The sequence below is a fragment of the Cynocephalus volans genome, chromosome 3 (assembly GCF_027409185.1).
Source record: "Cynocephalus volans isolate mCynVol1 chromosome 3, mCynVol1.pri, whole genome shotgun sequence".
NCBI lineage: Eukaryota > Metazoa > Chordata > Mammalia > Dermoptera > Cynocephalidae > Cynocephalus > Cynocephalus volans.
Window position 1 is genome coordinate 93,172,667 of NC_084462.1, and position 17,422 is coordinate 93,190,088.

The window sequence follows — 17,422 nt, forward strand, 5'->3', positions numbered from 1 at the left end:
GTCTCCCCTGGCTCTAAAATTCTATGGGTCGATTAATTTATACTCTACCTTACAAACTGTACGACTACTAAATTTATATTAACACTTACACCACCCATGAAAGAAAGAGCTAAAAGTCACTACCTAAGTTGACACCAAATAACATTTTCAAAAGTGTTTCCACTTAGTCTATATTTCTAGCCTAACTAATCAGAAATCAACAGCTTCAGGTATTGCAACTGTCTACTTTTATTCTCAGTGTGAGCCTTTATTAGATCATTTCAGAGAAGGAAGAGATTTCTGTCACCTAATAAAAATCAAGTCAATTAAAACAAAAAAATAAGTAGAGGAGCATTATATAAAGTACCAACTCTAAGATAAGGAGATTCTTTTCATTTCCTTCATGACAAAGTATGTGATAGAGATAGATCATTATTTTTGATGTATGATTTTCTGTTTTTTATTAGCTAATACGAGGGTACTTCAAAAAGTTCTTGGAAAATTTTGAATTAAAAGATAATACAAATACTTCCATGAAGTTTTTGAAGACCCCTCGTATTATAAGATTCTTTAGAACTACTAAATACAATAAACTTATAATCAAAAATACTTCTCAAAACACAGGGACTACACCAAAAATAAAATAGCTGCTGAGTTAGTCTGATAAAATGATGCGTTTTTCCTCCTTAAGTTTTCCTCAATAAACAACAAAAACAATGCTTCTTCTAAAACTATGATCAATTAGTTTTCTCTAGAGAAAAATATGTAGGTTTTTAGATTATTGATGACCAAAACACTTTGAAAATATAAGCTGATTTTTAAAAGGTGGGATTACTCAGTTTGTTCATCACTTATTAAGGCACAGTCATTCACATACATGTTCTCAAATGCTACAAATAGCACCCCAATTCAAAACCTTATGCAAGTATGTCCTTCACAGAAATACTATTAGGGCAAAATCAATATGTGTTAGGGACAGAATGAGATACTTGTATTTCTTTAACCTAAGCTTTAATGGTACAACAATATGAAGACTTTTAATTATCTCTACTAAATATAATTTAAACATCCTATAAAAAGAGGCTCTCCATCATATGTAAGAAAATTCATATCAGGGTTAGCTGGTTAGCTCAGTTGGTTAGAGCACGGTGCTGATAACACCAAGGTCCACAGTTTAAAACTCTGTTATTTTAGCAAGAACACAGATTATGAATCCATAAGAACTAAGTACCATAGTTCATTCTTTTTCTCAAAAAGATCATGGGACGCTTGAAACTCCCTAGCTATTATTTCTCACTATATTACTATCCTTTTTACAGAACATACCAACATATTTTTTTTTAATTTAGTGGGCTCACCTATATACATACAAGTTTCAATGTACTTATTGGATGCTTCAACAAAGAAATTCTAAAGATTAAAAAAGGTAAACTTAATTTTGGCAGAATTTTCCCAAGAGTGCTTTTTACTTAAGTAGTTCTCACCAAAACTGGGCAAGGGGAGAGATGTAACTAGTTATTTAAATGCTCTTGATAAAAACTTCTATTTAAAGTAAAACAATGGTGTGCTGGACTTGTAGAGGGAGAGAGCATACCTAGGGATATAAAGTGGAGTAGGGGAGAGGGGAAATGGGGAAGGAGATCGGGGATAATTGAGTGGGGGACACAGGGCATAACTGCAATTTGTAGTAATGGACATGCTGCCCATACGGATCTGGCCATCACATCTTGGGCACGAGTGGTGACAATCAGCTTTGTATCTCATGAATATTCATAATCAATAAAAGTAAATAAATAAATAAATAAAGTAAAATAATTTTACATTACTCTCAGGCCAGTAGAAATCTGAAACCCTCAGAATACATTAAAATGATAGCAAAAAAAAAAAAAAAAAAAAAGAATCAATCAGATGTGGACAAAGAACAAAAATAGTTAGCAACTAAAAATCTTTTTTTTTTTTTCTCAAAAGATGACTGGTACGGGGATCTTAACCCTTGACTTGGTGTTGTCAGCACCATGCTCACCCAGTGAATTAGCCGGTCATCCCTATATGGGATCCGAATCCATAGCCTTGGTGTTATCAGCACCACACTCTCCCAAGTGAGCCATGCGCCGGCCCAACTAAAAATCTTTAAAACCATGAAGTAAAACATCATGCCTTTGCCCCCAAATAAATTTGCACTGAATATCTGAAATAATTTATTATCTTACCACTTCCTATCAAGGAAGAACTAATTGTTATGACTGAGATAAACTATGGCAGACAGAAGAAGACAAGGTTTATGAAGTTTTTATATGATTGCCTTATTTAACAAAATATACCCAAATCATGTACTTGTAAGGTCAGTGAGAGGCTAATCATTCTCAATTCAATAGGATAATCATACATATTTGTGAAATACCAGGATGAAAGCAATTATTACTAAAGCATGTAATCACAGTTTTCTCTCAACTAAAAAGATGTTTATGTTTCCTGCATATTCTTCAACAAATAATACATTCTTCTTTTAATAAAACATACTTTTAAATTCTAACTTAAAGATTACTTTAACAGGTAAACAAGAGAAACTTAAAATATCAGGGTATTCTGCTAACAGGGTCCTAATCTTATTGTTTATTTTTACCAACTTCTCTGCCTTTTTAGTTCCCAAGAAAATTTCTCAATGTTTTTGTCCAAAGGAAGAAAATACTCTTCCTGAACTATACAAACTGCTATTATTAAATTTATATCCCAATTATTTCTGAAGTATTTAAGTGCCTTCTACTAGTAAACTGTTTTGTTTAAGGAGAGCAGTAAACACATTTCCTTTTCCCCAAAATTATCATAGTTGTTATGCAAGCCTGACTGCTAGAACCCCAAGTCAAAGCATTGCTGATGATTCATATTTTCTCCACTCTCTCTAATACAGGAGCCTATCAATACCATATAACATGGGGTCTCTAATATAGTCAAAGGGCCTATTGTGACCTTTATTAAAATTACATTTGTCCTTAAGGTCTTACCATTTTCTTGTTAGGACCACACTTAATCTCACCATTCCTTATTACCATATTCACAAGATTCCCAAAGGACCCCGAGAGGACCAAGCTTCTCACTATGATTCTACTGCCTGTCTTCCCTAGACAACTTTTTTCTACACCTCTCCTAATCACAGTAAGTGCATTAAAAACTTAACTCTCCCATGTTCCATTGTCTCTGAACCCTCACTTGTGTGTACTACCAGCAAGTTTACTTGATAAAACTAATCTGTACTAATATTGTCAATAAAAGACAGTAGTTTAAATTTTCGTCTTCCAGAGAATTTATGATTTTAAAAAGGGTGTTTTAGCAAAAATTCCATAAGACACTGGAGAGATACAAATAAAGTTAGACATTGGTAATTCTCAAATTATACCACACAGTCGACCTCCTAGGGCTACCTTTTTGTAATATAGGTACGATTACAATGTAATACAGTTTAAATTTAAAATTTATGTAGTCATACAACTGCTAGTGAATATACAAGTATATCTGGCTTAGATAGATGCCTCATGGCAAATGTCAAGTAAGTGGAAACTAAAGCTGCACTTGTACAATTTTAACATAAGTTCCACATCTGTTAAATCTCCTCATCCTCTAAGTAAAGCAAATGACCTCCTGTGGCCAATCCAGTTAAAATGGTAAAGTAACTTTTTAACCTACCCAGAAAAATTACTCAGAGCACACCATACATGAGGTCTTCTCAGCACATTTGATATTTATGACTTAAAGTGTCTTTTCTACCTCATGCTTTCACAACTTGGTAAATTACAAATACAATCAGAAATTTCTTTTTTCGAATCCTGGTAAACCACTTCATCTTTATCTCATTAAGCCAAAGCATAGTCTTGTATGACTGATATAATTAAATACCATTAGATTTAATACTCAATTGGCAATTAATGCTATAGTTATGAGTCTAGACTCTAGTACAGCCTTTCTGAAGAACAGGTCCAAGTTTCCTTAACCAGAATTAGATGGATTCTGTTATATAATAACCTCGTGAAGAAACTACTTGACCGGAAATCACAAACTTGGAATCAGCTAGATGAATTCAGGAAAGATAAAACCTTCCCAATTCTTAATTTTTTAATTTTTTTTCTTGCAGCTGGCCAGTAAGGGGATCCGAACTCTTGGCCATCAGCCCCACACTCTAACCAAGGGAATTAACTGACCAGCCCACAATTTTTAATTTCTTAACAGTGAAAAAAGAATAACATTACTAGTTCAAATAAAACACCCAAGAGACATTATGTAGAATGAAATACTGTAAAACATACCAATCCTATTTGGAATTCCTATGCAATCCTATTCAGCATCTCTATATAGCTACAAGTTCACAAAGGCTAAGGACTACAACTCTTACAGCTTTCACATCCTTTCAACCTAAACTAAGAATAGTATTAAAAGCGCTCAGGTACTGAATGGATGCACTACTAAACAACTTGGGAGAATTCTTGAAGACATGGTCATCAATACTCACTCAGCTCCCTGTAAACCAGATTTTATTAAAAGCATTAATGTTTTATAAACTACTCAAAAAGGTCATAAAAATACAGACAAAGCCGACACTAGGCCAATAATTTACTTTCAATCCCTTCAAGTCACATATTTGGTCCCATTTTTAAAAATAAATTGACATAGCAAATCTCCAACATGCTTCACACCTCCACTTCCAACCTCCTATTCTACTGGTCCTGGAAAAGAAATAGGAAGTTCAACCCAATCCTAAAAGATTGCTTCATATAAGAACTACACTTTGCCTTGACTTTCCTTATGACCTTGGCCAAAGGTTACCAAATGAGGACTATAATGATGTTTGTGTGTTCCTGTTTATTTCTGAAATTTAATCCTAATATCATGCTAACAACAGTGAAGTTCTCTAAGCTGGACTTACAGAGCTGAACACTTTTGAGTTACAAGTATCAACTGATATGTAATATGAACCATTTTTTAAAAATCTTAATTTGATTAGTGGGGAAAAAAAATACAAAGTCCCCAAATTCGACACAATCGAAAAACAAATTCTGAAAAATACCAACAGCCTCCTTATTAATTCTCTTTATGGACCATTGATCTGCATTGTCGAAAAAGAAAGAAAGACAAGAAAAAAAGGAGTAACACTAGCTCTAACTTGCCATCTCCCTGCTTTTATAACAGCTGGACCACAAACGAAAATTTAAAACTTGATAAAGAATGAGGAGATGTAATATAAAGCAATCTGCAATCTGAAAATTACGCAGATAAATCTATCAAGTCTCTAATTTGTATACTTACGTACGGCAGCAATCTTGGTATTGCTTTACTAGCATGAGAAAGATAAATCCCTACCTTGGAAGAACATCTACTAAGTACATTTCATTTCAGGATCTTAGGAAAGTTTACGAGCAGTATGTCTTAGGCTTCCCTAAGGTGCTCTAAAGTGCTTAACCTCATCCACTCATCCAGCTATCACTAGGGTGAGAAGTAGTAAATAAACAGGATTTATATATGCACTTATTTAACACAGAATTCTGGTCAAGAATGCAAATGAAAGCACTCACAGAGGTATTTAATACCTTAAGAAAGCAAAGAATATCAAGGATAACAAGATTCGACCTTAACTGACCACTAAGAAACCAGGGGCCTTCCACATGGGCTAGTTTTTACTACCACTCTCGATTTGAAAAAGTAACAATGTTAACATAACATTTTAACAGTACAGGAGATAAACAGAACTTAGTGAAATCTCTTCTTCCACATTCTCAAAAGGTGTTTATAAGAACTGAGATAGAGCAACGCCCCCCTAAAAGCACCCTGCTAGAAAGAGTGAAATACCGAAAACATCAGTATTGGGCCAAGGTGGTTAGAAAAGCTGACCTAACTTAACTATCCAGAGGGACAACAGGACTGGGGACTATGAACGGGAGATCGGGGTGGGGGTGGGTAGCAAAGCGAAATCTAACCCCAGAAATCACAACACAGGCCGCAGCCTAAGAGCTGAAGCTGGCGGGAAGTGAGCTCCCTTTCCGTTCCCAGGGGAAAGTACAGAGAAGAGCGGATCCACACAGTGGACGTACAAGGCGCCAATAGTGTATGCCTACCAAGGCGCCAGAGTCGCTGGAGGACCGGGTTGGAAAGGGGAGGAGATCCCGGCAGACGGCCCTGGAAGAGGAGGAGGTCTAAGGTAGGGAGCAGCGGCAGCGTCTGGACGAAGGGGATTACCTAACTGTGACGACAGAGAAGTGTCCTCAGGCTCCGGCGATGGTCCTGACTGCGCAATGTGTGGTGTCTTTCCCTCTTAGCCCGCAGCAGCGACAGAACCAGCTCCTTCAGCCAGTCGCCATTTCCCGCCTACCGACCTGCTGCACCGCACGGACAGGGACCCGGATGGAAAGCGGCCTCTCCGCGCAGGCGCCCTGAGCTCCTCCTCCCCCTCCCACCACAATTCCGCGAGGTGGGAGGGAAGGAATGCGGACGGAGACAGCGGCAAAAAAAACTCCAACACGCTTTTAACTTCCGTGAAGAGCGCTGAAATTCCTGAAGCCGTAAGAAACTCGCGAGACCGAATTCCTGACAAAAACTGAACACAGCCCTTAGGACCGGATGGAGTAAGAAAGGATAAATCCTATCAGGATACGACAGAGCCTGTTGGATATTTGTACTTTAGGGGCCTCCGTAGCCGGCTGTGTAGTGGTCGCAGGGGGAGTAGGGAGTAAAGCGTTAGGTCTGGAGAGACGGGGAGGCGAAGGACGGTTTTTCCTCCCGCTGCTAACGGAACTACTTAGGCCGAGCTGGGAGGGGGAGCGCGCCCACACCCCGGAGGCGGGGCTCAGGAATGCGTCGCGCACCCTGGCGGCTACGGTTTAGTAATTGTGGGCGGGCCATATGGGTGGAGCCGAGAGAAATGGGGAGGGACTAACGGCTTGGCGCGCTGATGCAAGTAGCTTGTGGAGAGCGCTGCCCAAGGCCGGGAGGAGGTAAATAATGCGCCTTTACTGGAATCCCGGTGGCGCCTGAAGGTCCCCTTTCCTGCTCACCGCCTAGAGGGCATAGCAGTCACTCTTGAATCAATCATACGAATTCACGCCTTTCCGATCCACGCGATGTTGGCAGTAGTTCTGCAAGCTGAGGACTCAGAAATTTTAGACAAATGGGCTCCCACCTGCAAGCCTGGGTCAAAGAACGGTCACCTCCACAGAGTGAGAATCTTATCAATCGGGAGCGTACAATGCTAGTGGAATATCAGAAGTCAAGCCAAGTAGTTGGAAAAGCATTATCTTCTGACTAGAACTCCAGGCCACTATCATTATTCGATCAAGAAATATTTATTGAAACGATACTAGAGATGAGGCTGAGAGGTAAGCAGAGAAAAAACGTCATACCCTTTTGAATCCGATTCTATTTCAAAATGTGAAGCAGGTGGGTTGTCTTCTGAAAACCTTATAAACTGCAGTTCTATCAGTTCATTTGCACCCTAAATCTTCTTAATACAAAAATGCTAGGAATGTGGCATTTATTGAGAGCCAGTGGTATGCAGTGCAGAAAACTAGTAATAGTACACAAAATAATTGATTTCTGAAAAGCTAATTGGAAATCAACAAGTAGTTACTGATTATCTAGTGTGTATCATGGGAAGCGATAGAATATAAACTAAACAAATACTTCCATTAATTACTAAAGTTATTTTTAAACCAGGTAAAAATTAGAAATATTTATGAAAAAGAAATTCCAAGAATTATTTCAAACCTTCACACTCCTGAAACTTAAGTAAAATATGCCATTTACAAATCACTTTCATATGCATTTTGATTCTCCCAACAACCCTATGAGGTAGGTAGAATAGGTGATATTTGTTTTCCCTTCCCCTACACTTTCAGTTGAAGACACTGAAGTTTAAGTTTTAAAGAAAGGAAGAAAAAAAGAAAATAGATGCCTTATCCAAAGACGATCACAATCAGCTAGTGAGAAGTACAGTCGGGACTGGAGCCCCGATTCTGTTCATTACCCTGAGTCCTATGGCAATGTTATTATCCTTGTTAGGTTTAAGTTTAGAAAAGTTGCTGGTAGTAAGCCTAAATGGTGTTGCAAATTAGTTACTTAATATTTTAACACTTTTTTCTGAAAGCATGTGCTATAGTTTGCCTGTTTCCCCAAAACTCATATTAAAACTTAATCCCAATGTGCAGTATTGAGAAGTGGGGCCTTTGACTAGACAAGGATGCCCACTCTCACCACTCCTATTCAACATAGTGTTGGAAGTACTAGCCAGAGCAATCAGAGAAGAGAAGGAAATAAAGGGCATCCAGATTGGAAAAGATGAAGTCAAACTGTCCCTGTTTGCAGATGACATGATCCTATATATCGAACAGCCTAAAACCTCTACAAAAAAACTGTTGGAATTGATAAATGATTTCAGCACAGTAGCAGGATACAAAATCAACACACAAAAATCAGTAGCATTTCTTTTCTCCAATAGTGAACATGCAGAAAGAGAAATCAAGAAAGCCTGCCCATTTACAATAGCCACCAAAAAAACAAAATACTTAGGAATTGAGTTAACCAAGGAGGTGAAAAATCTCTATAATGAGAACTACAAACCACTGCTGAGAGAAATTAGAGAGGATACAAGAAGATGGAAAGATATTCCATGCTCTTGGATTGGAAGAATCAACATAGTGAAAATGTCCATACTACCCAAAGTGATATACAAATTCAATGCAATCCCCATCAAAATTCCAAAGACATTTTTCTCAGAAATGGAAAAAACTATTCAGACATTTATATGGAACAATAAAAGACCACGAATAGCCAAAGCAATGCTCAGCAAAAAAAATAAAGCTGGAGGCATAACACTACCTGACTTTAAGCTATACTACAAAGCTATAATAACCAAAACAGTATGGTACTGGCATAAAAACAGACACACTGACCAATGGAATAGAATAGAGAATCCAGAAATCAACCCACACACTTACTGCCATCTGATCTTTGACAAAGGCACCAAGCCTATTCACTGGGGAAGGGACTGCCTCTTCAGCAAGTGGTGCTGGGATAACTGGATATCGATATGCAGGAGAATGAAACTAGATCCATACCTCTCACCGTATACTAAAATCAACTCAAAATGGATTAAGGATTTAAATATACACCCTGAGACAATAAAACTTCTTAAAGAAAACATAGGAGAAACACTTCAGGAAATAGGACTGGGCACAGACTTCATGAATACGACCCCAAAAGCACGGGCAACCAAAGGAAAAATAAACAAATGGGATTATATGAAACTAAAAAGCTTCTGCACAGCAAAAGAAACAATTAAAAGAGTTAAAAGACAACCAACAGAGTGGGAGAAAATATTTGCAAAATATACATCTGACAAAGGATTAATATCCAGAATATATAAGGAACTCAAACAACTTTACAAGAAGAAAACAAGCAACCCAATTAAAAAATGGGCAAAAGAGCTAAGTAGGCATTTCTCTAAGGAAGATATCCAAATGGCCAACAGACATATGAAAAAATGCTCAACATCACTCAGCATCCGGGAAATGCAAATCAAAACCACATTGAGATACCATCTAACCCCAGTCAGGATGGCTAAAATCCAAAAGACTATGAACGATAAATGCTGGCGAGGCTGCGGAGAAAAAGGAACTCTCATACATTGTTGGTGGGACTGCAAAATGGTGCAGCCTCTATGGAAAAGGGTATGGAGGTTCCTTAAACAATTGCAAATAGATCTACCATACGACCCAGCCATCCCACTGTTGGGAATATACCCAGAGGAATGGAAATCATCAAGTCGAAGGTATACCTGTTCCCCAATGTTCATCGCAGCACTCTTTACAATAGCCAAGAGTTGGAACCAGCCCAAATGCCCATCATCAGATGAGTGGATACGGAAAATGTGGTACATCTACACAATGGAATACTACTCAGCTATAAAAACGAATGAAATACTGCCATTTGCAACAACATGGATGGACCTTGAGAGAATTATATTAAGTGAAACAAGTCAGGCACAGAAAGAGAAATACCACATGTTCTCACTTATTGGAGGGAGCTAAAAATTAATATATAAATTCACACTCACACATACACACACACACACACAAACCGGGGGGGGGTGGAGAAGATATAACAACCACAATTATTTGAAGTTGATACAACAAGCAAACAGAAAGGACATTGTTGGGGGGAGGGGGGGAGGGAGAAGGGAGGGAGGTTTTGGTGATGGGGAGCAATAATCAGCTACAATGTATATCGACAAAATAAAATTAAAAAAAAAAAAAAAAAAGAAGTGGGGCCTTTGGAAGGTGATTGGATGTGAGGGCTTTGCTCTCAATGGATAAATGGGTAATCACAGAAGTGACACTGGTGTCTTTATAAAGAGAGCAAGTGAGCACCTTAGAATGCTCTTAGACCTCTTGCCATGTGATACTCTGCCCTACCTTGGGACTCTGCAGAGTCCCCACCCAGAAGAAGGCCCCCACCAGATGTACCCTTTGACCTTGGATTTCTCAGCCTCCAAAACTGTAAGAAACAAATTTTGTTTTCTTTATAAATGACCCAATTTTAGGTATTCTGTGATAAGCAACAGAAAACAAACTAATACAGGAAAACTATTATGTTTTATTTTTCATCTTAGCTATGATTTACATCCCATAGTCTCTTTCTACTAGCCTCTTTTCTGCAATATCTAAGTGGATTGTTGTGAAGTTCAAATGAGATTATTTATCAAAACACTTAGCAAAGTGCTTCCCTTGCTCCTTAAATGGTAGTTGTTAACATCATTAAGATTTGGTAATAACCTTACCCAAGATTTTAGAATAAAATAAAAGTTTAAAAATATTAATGTAAAAAAAGTGTGAGGGCTGGCCGGTTATCTCAGTTGGTTAGAGCATGGTGTTACAACACCAAGGTCAAGGGTTCGGGTCCCCATACTGGCCAGTCACCAAAAAAAAAAAAAAAAAGAAGTGTGAAGTATATTTAGATACAAAGCAGTGGCTATGGGAAAAAATGTAATGTGAAAAAGTACTAGGATGCATTTTTGCATGCTCTTCAAACTCTTCGAAACTACTGCAATATGAAAACGCTAATGAAATAGGTTGTTCACTAAGTAATGTAATAGAAATATCTAAGATCTTCAACAGTTTATCAGTAGGTCTCTTATTGCAGGATGTGGAATATATTTACCTTTTATCTGAAATATAAGGTACATATACTTCACAATCCATTTTTATATTATTGTCTCTGTGATGTATGTGTTTTTATCATTCTCTTACTGCAACTCACTAAGGTAGTAATATTCATATTGAAATATCAGAACTGTCATTTTGCTCTAATATTGCAATTACTTGATAGCAATGGTCATCTGAAACTTCAAATGGTCAAAACTAAACTCTATTAGTTTTCTTTCAAACCTGCTTTTCTCTCTGTCATCTTCAACTTACTGAATGAAGTTTTTCTTTTTCATACCCAATGTCTAGTCCATTGAAAAGAACAATAAACCAAACTTTCAAAATATATCCTGAATCACAACACTTCTCATTACCTCAGTTACCTCCCTAATTCAAGAACCATCATCTCTCATATGGAATACTGTAACAGCCTTTAAAGCCTTCCTGCTTCACTCTTAAACTTGCATTTTTTCAACACAGCAGTCAGTGATGATTTCAAAATTTTAAATATATTTTCCATCACCCATAAAATAAAGTCTTCACTATGACATCTAAGGCCTTTCATTAGCTGACTCTTGGCAACCTCACTCGGCACATTCTCTTTGTACTTGCTCTTTGTACTCTAGTCATACTGGCCAACTAACTGTTCTTTGAAAAAATGCATTCCTGCCTCAAAGGCTTTGTGTTCATTGTTTCCTCTGCCTCTAATTCTCTTCACTTACACCTGTGCTATTCAATAACCATTAAGCCACATGTGACTGCTGAGTACTTGAAATGTGACTAGTATGACCGAGGAACTGAATTTTTTGTTGCTGTTTTGGTTTGGTTTGATTTTTTTGGCAGCTGGCCGGTACGGGGATCCCAACCCTTGACCTTGGTGTTATCAGTACCATGTTCTCCCAAGTGAGCTAACCAGTCAGCCTGGAAGTAGAAATTAAATTAAATTCTATTTAATTTTAATTGACTTAACTTTAAAAATTAATACTTAAGCAACTGCCTAATGGGTACAGGGTTCCCATGTGGGGTGTTGAAAAAGTTCTGGAACTAGATAGTGGTGATCATTGTACAGCGTTGTGAATACACTTAATACCACTGAATTTTATGCTCTACGTATAGAAATACAATGGTAAATTTTATGTGTATTTAACTACAGTAAAAAGTATTGTTTCTTGGTATTTACCCAAATGAGTTGAAAACTATGTCTAGAGAAAAACCTGCACCTGATGTTTACAACTGCTCTATCCATAATTATCAAAACCTAGAACAACCAAGATATCCTTCAATAGGTGAAAGGATAAATAAATTATGGTACATCCATACAACAGAATATTATTCAGCTAAAAAGATATGAGCTATCAAGCCATGAAAAGACATGAGGGAATGTTAAATGCATATTACTAGTGAAAGAAGCCAATCTGAAAAGGCTACAATCCTGTATGATTCCAACTATATGACATTCTGTAAAAGATAAAATTATGGAGACAGTAAAAAGATCAGGGTTTAGGGGTAAAGAAGGAGGAATGAGTGGAGCACAAGAGATTTTTAGGGCAGTGAAACTATTCTGCGTGATACTGTAATGGTGGGTACATGACATTATACATTTGTCCAAACCTATAAAATGAATAACACACAGAATGAATCCTCACATGAACTGTGGACTTTGGTTGATAATGATGTGTCAGTGTTGGTTCATTGATTTTAACAAACATTCTACACTGGTGCAGAATGTTGGTGGGAGAAACTCTGTGTATATGTGTGTGGATGTGTTTGTGTATAGGAAGGGGGGATATGTGGGAAGTCTCTCTACTTTCTACTCACTTTTGCTTTAAAACTAAAACTGCCCTGAAAAGTAAAGTCTATTGAAAAAATTAATACTTGATTCAGTTATTGGAAAACTTTTAAGTATGCTTGGAACATGAGTGTGTAAGTCTAGTTACTCAACTATAAATTTTATAAACTCTACCAAACAAATATTTCCAATGACAATTTAGTATCCAAATTTAAATGTGCTGTAAATGTAAAATACACACTAGATTTCAGATTTAGTATACAACAAAAGAGTATAAATATCTCGTAAGTAGTGTTCCATATTGACTACATGTTAAAATGATAATATTTTGGGTATATTGGTTAAATAAAATATCAAAATTTTGAGAGGCTTCCAGTCAAGATGGCAGAGTAGACAGTACCTAGTGTTGCTCCCTCCCACAAATCAACCAATTTGCAACTATTAAAAAGCAACAACAGAAAGCCTGAGATCTGCGCCAGAACAGGAGGGAGCCATGTGCCACAGGACCCCAGTCCAGGCCAGTGCCTGCCTCCCAGAGAGGCCTGAGAGCCGCAGGGCCCACATGCCCCAAGTCAGCAGTGCTGGAAAAGGCAGGTGCCACGGGACTTCCAGCCCAGGTTAGTCCCTGCTGCTTAGAAAGGCCCAAGAGCTGCCGGGCTCACATGCCCTGAGTCAGCTGTGCTGGAAGAGGCGCCATGGGACCCCCAGTCCAAGCCAGTCCCTGCCGGACAGAGAGGCCCGAGAGCCATTGGGTTTACATGCCCCAAGTCAGCAGCACTGGAAGAAGCAGGTGACGTGGGACCTCCAGCCCAGTCCAGTCCCTGCCAGCCGAGAGGCCTGAGAGCTGCCGGGCCGACATGCCCCAAGTCAGCTGTGCTAGAACAGGCAGGCACTGTGGGACCCCCAGCACAGGTCTGTCCCTGCTGCCCAGAGAGGCCTGAGAGCCACCAGACCCACATGCCCTGAGTCAGCTGTGCTAGAACAGGCAGGCGCCATGGGACCCCCCCCAGCCCAGGCTAGTTCCTGCTGCCCAGAATTGGCAGTCCCTTCAGGATCCAAGCCAGACATCAGGGTGAAATGAGTAGACTGCGATACCCCCTTCCACAATGACTAAACACCAAAGGAAAGATACCAGAAATATAAAAAATCGAGAAAGTACATCACCACCAAAGGAAAATAACAACTCTCAAGCTCTAGATCCTATAGAACAGGAAGTCTCTGAAATGACTAATGAAGAATTTACAGCAACAATTCTAAGGAAACTAAATGAGATACAAGAAAACTCAGACAACACAATGAAATGAGAAAAAATATACAGGATCTGAAAGAAGAAATGTACAAAGAAATCGATGCCTTGAAAAAGAATGTAGCAGAGCATGTGGAACTGAAGAATTCATTCAACGAAATAAAAAACAGAGTCTAACCAGCAGGCTAGAACAATCAGAAGAGAGAATTTCTGAACTTGAAGACAGACTGTTTGAATTAACAGAGGCAGACCAGAAAAAAGAATTTTAAAAATTGAAGAAAATCTAAGAGAGATAACAGACAACCTTAATTGCTCAAATATCTAACTCATGGGTATTCCAGAAGGGGAGGAAAAAGGAAATGGCATTGAAAACATATTCAATAAAATAATAGCAGAAAACTTCCCAGGTATAGGGAAAGTGACAGGTCTTCAGATTCAGGAGGCCCAAAGATCCCCAAACATATTCAACTCAAAAAGGTCCTCTCCAAGGCATGTTGTAGTTAAACTGGCAAAACTTAAAGACAGAGAGAATCTTAAAAGCTGCAAGAGAGAAGTGGCAAGTCACCTGTAAGGGAGCCCCAATCAGAAAACATTAGACTTTTCATCAGAAACCCTAAAAGCCAGAAAAGGATGGGATGGTATATTCAAAATACTAAAGGACAAAAATTGCCAGCTGAGAATACTTTACCCAGCAAGGCTATCCTTCTGAAATGAAGGACAAGTAGTATATTTCTCAGCCAAATAAAAACTATGGGAGTTCACTACCACACAACCAGCCTTACAAGAAATTCTCAAGGAAGTACTGGGTTTGATACCTGAAAAACAACCATCAATGCCATGAATACTCAAGAAAGAACAAAACCTACCAGCAAAACAAAAATGCTAACAATAAAGAAAAAAAAAAATAGTTTATCTACCACCCCAAGAAACCAAGAAATACAGAAGACAAACAGAAGATTAGAAAGAAAGGAACAAAATGTACTTAAGACATCCAAACAAAAATCAATAAAATGGTAGGAGAAAATCAGCACCTTTCAATAATAACTCTAAATGTAAAGAGATTAAATTCCCCACTCAAAAGACACAGACTGGCTGACTGGATTAGAAAGATGGACCCAACAATATGCTGCCTTCAAGAGACTCACCTCACCTGTGAAGACACATATAGACTAAGAGTGAAAGGATAGAAAAAGAAATATCATTCAAATAGAAATGAAAAGTGAGGGCCAACCCCGCGGCGCACTCGGGAGAGTGCGGCGCTGGGAGCGCAGCGACACTCCTGCCGCGGGTTCGGATCCTATATAGGAATGGCTGGTGCACTCACTGGCTGAGTGCCGGTCATGAAAAAGACAAAAAAAAAGAAAAAAAGAAAAAAAGAAATGAAAAGCGAGCTGGAGTAGCTATTCTTATATCAGATAAAATAGACTTTAAAGCAAAAACCAAAAAAGAGATAAAGAAGGCCACTATATAATGATAAAAGGATCTATCCATCAAGAAGACATAATAATCATAAATATATATGCACCCAATGTCAGAGCACCAGATTTATAAAACAAACACTATTAGGTCTAAAGAATGAGATAGACACTAACACCATAATAGCGGGGGACCTGAACACCCCACTAGCAACATTGGACAGATCATCTAGACAAAAAATCAATAGAGAAACACAAGATCTAAATGACACTTTAGACCAATTAGACTTGGCAGATATCTACAGAGCATTCCATCCAACAACCTCACACTATTCATTCTTCTCATCAGCACATGGAACATTCTCCAGGATAGACCACATGTTAGGTCACAAAGCAAGTCTCAGCAAATTCAAAAAAATTGGAATTATTCCATGTATTTTTTCCAATTGCAATGGATTAAAATTAGAAATCTATAAAAAATGAAACTCTGGAAATGGAAACTGTACAAACACATGGAAATTAAGCAGCATTCTACTTAATGACCAAGAAGAAATTAATATCCAAGAAGAAATTAAGCTTAATGTCCAAGAAGAAATTGAGCAAGAAATCAAAAAACTTCTTGATACTAATGAAAATAATGACACATCATTACCAAAACCTGTGGGATAGCAAAAGCAGTACTAAGGGGAAAATTTATTACATTAAGTGCTTATTTCAGAAGAATGGAAAAATGGCAAATAAACAACCTAACACTTCACCTTAAAGATCGAGAAAAACAAGAACAATCCAAATACAAAGTTAGTAGGTGGAAAGAAATAATTAAGATCAAAGTAGAACTAAATGAAATATAAACCCAAAAAACAATACAAAAGATCAATGAAACAAAAATTTGGTTTTTTGAAAAGAAAAATAAAATTGACAAACCTTTAACAAGGCTAAGAAGAGAGAAGACCCAAATATCAAAAATTAGAAATGAAAAAGGTGATATTACAACTAATACCTCAGAAATACAAGGAATCATTAGAGACTACTATAAACAACTATATGCCAATAAATTTGATAATCTGGAGGAAATAGATAAATTTCTGGACACATACAAACTACCAAAACTGAGCCAAGAGGATATAGAAAATCTGAACAGACCAATTACAATAAAAGAGATTGAAGCTGTTATCAGAAGGCTCCCAACAAAGAAAAACCCAGGACCAGATGGGTTCACTACAGAGTTCTACCAAACCTTCAAAGAGGAACTGATACCAGTTCTCTACAAACTAGTCCAAAAGATTGAAACAGAGGACATTCTCCCAAACTCTTTCTATGAGATAAACATCACCCTGATACCAAAACCAGACAAAGATACCTCAAAAATAGAAAACTACAGGCCAATATCCCTGATGAATATAGATGCAAAAATCCTCAATAAAATACTAGCTAACAGAATTCAGCAATACATACACAAAATTATACACCGTGACCAAGTGGATTAATCTCAGGGATGCAAGGTCGGTTCAACATATGCAAATCAATAAATGTGGTACACCACTTCAATAAAAGCAAAGACAAAAACCATAGGATCATCTCTATAGACAATGAAAAAGCATTTGACAAAATTCAACATTCTTTCATGATAAAGACTCCCTATAGGTTAGGTATAGATGGAAAGTTCCTCAACACAATTAAAGCCATATATGATAAGCTCACTGCCAATATCATCCTGAATGGGGAAAAGCTTAATTCCTTAAGACCAGGAATTAGACAAGGATGCCTACTCTCACCACTCCTATTCAACATAGTGTTGGAAGTACTAGCCAGA

At 37.8% G+C, this 17,422-nt stretch overlaps 1 protein-coding gene across 3 annotated transcripts in view; it reads right to left on the reverse strand.

Moving 5' to 3' along the window:
• The window catches only part of CTDSPL2 (CTD small phosphatase like 2), a 65,354-nt gene extending 59,016 nt beyond the window's left edge, over positions 1 to 6,338 (reverse strand). For 2 of the 3 annotated variants that reach the window (XM_063089800.1, XM_063089802.1), the window contains exon 1: positions 6,202 to 6,338. The gene's annotated coding sequence lies outside the window, so the exon portion shown is untranslated. The remainder of the gene's footprint in view (positions 1 to 6,201) is intronic. The other variant, XM_063089801.1, reaches the window with a different exon arrangement.
• Between the last annotated feature and the right edge of the window lie 11,084 nt (positions 6,339 to 17,422).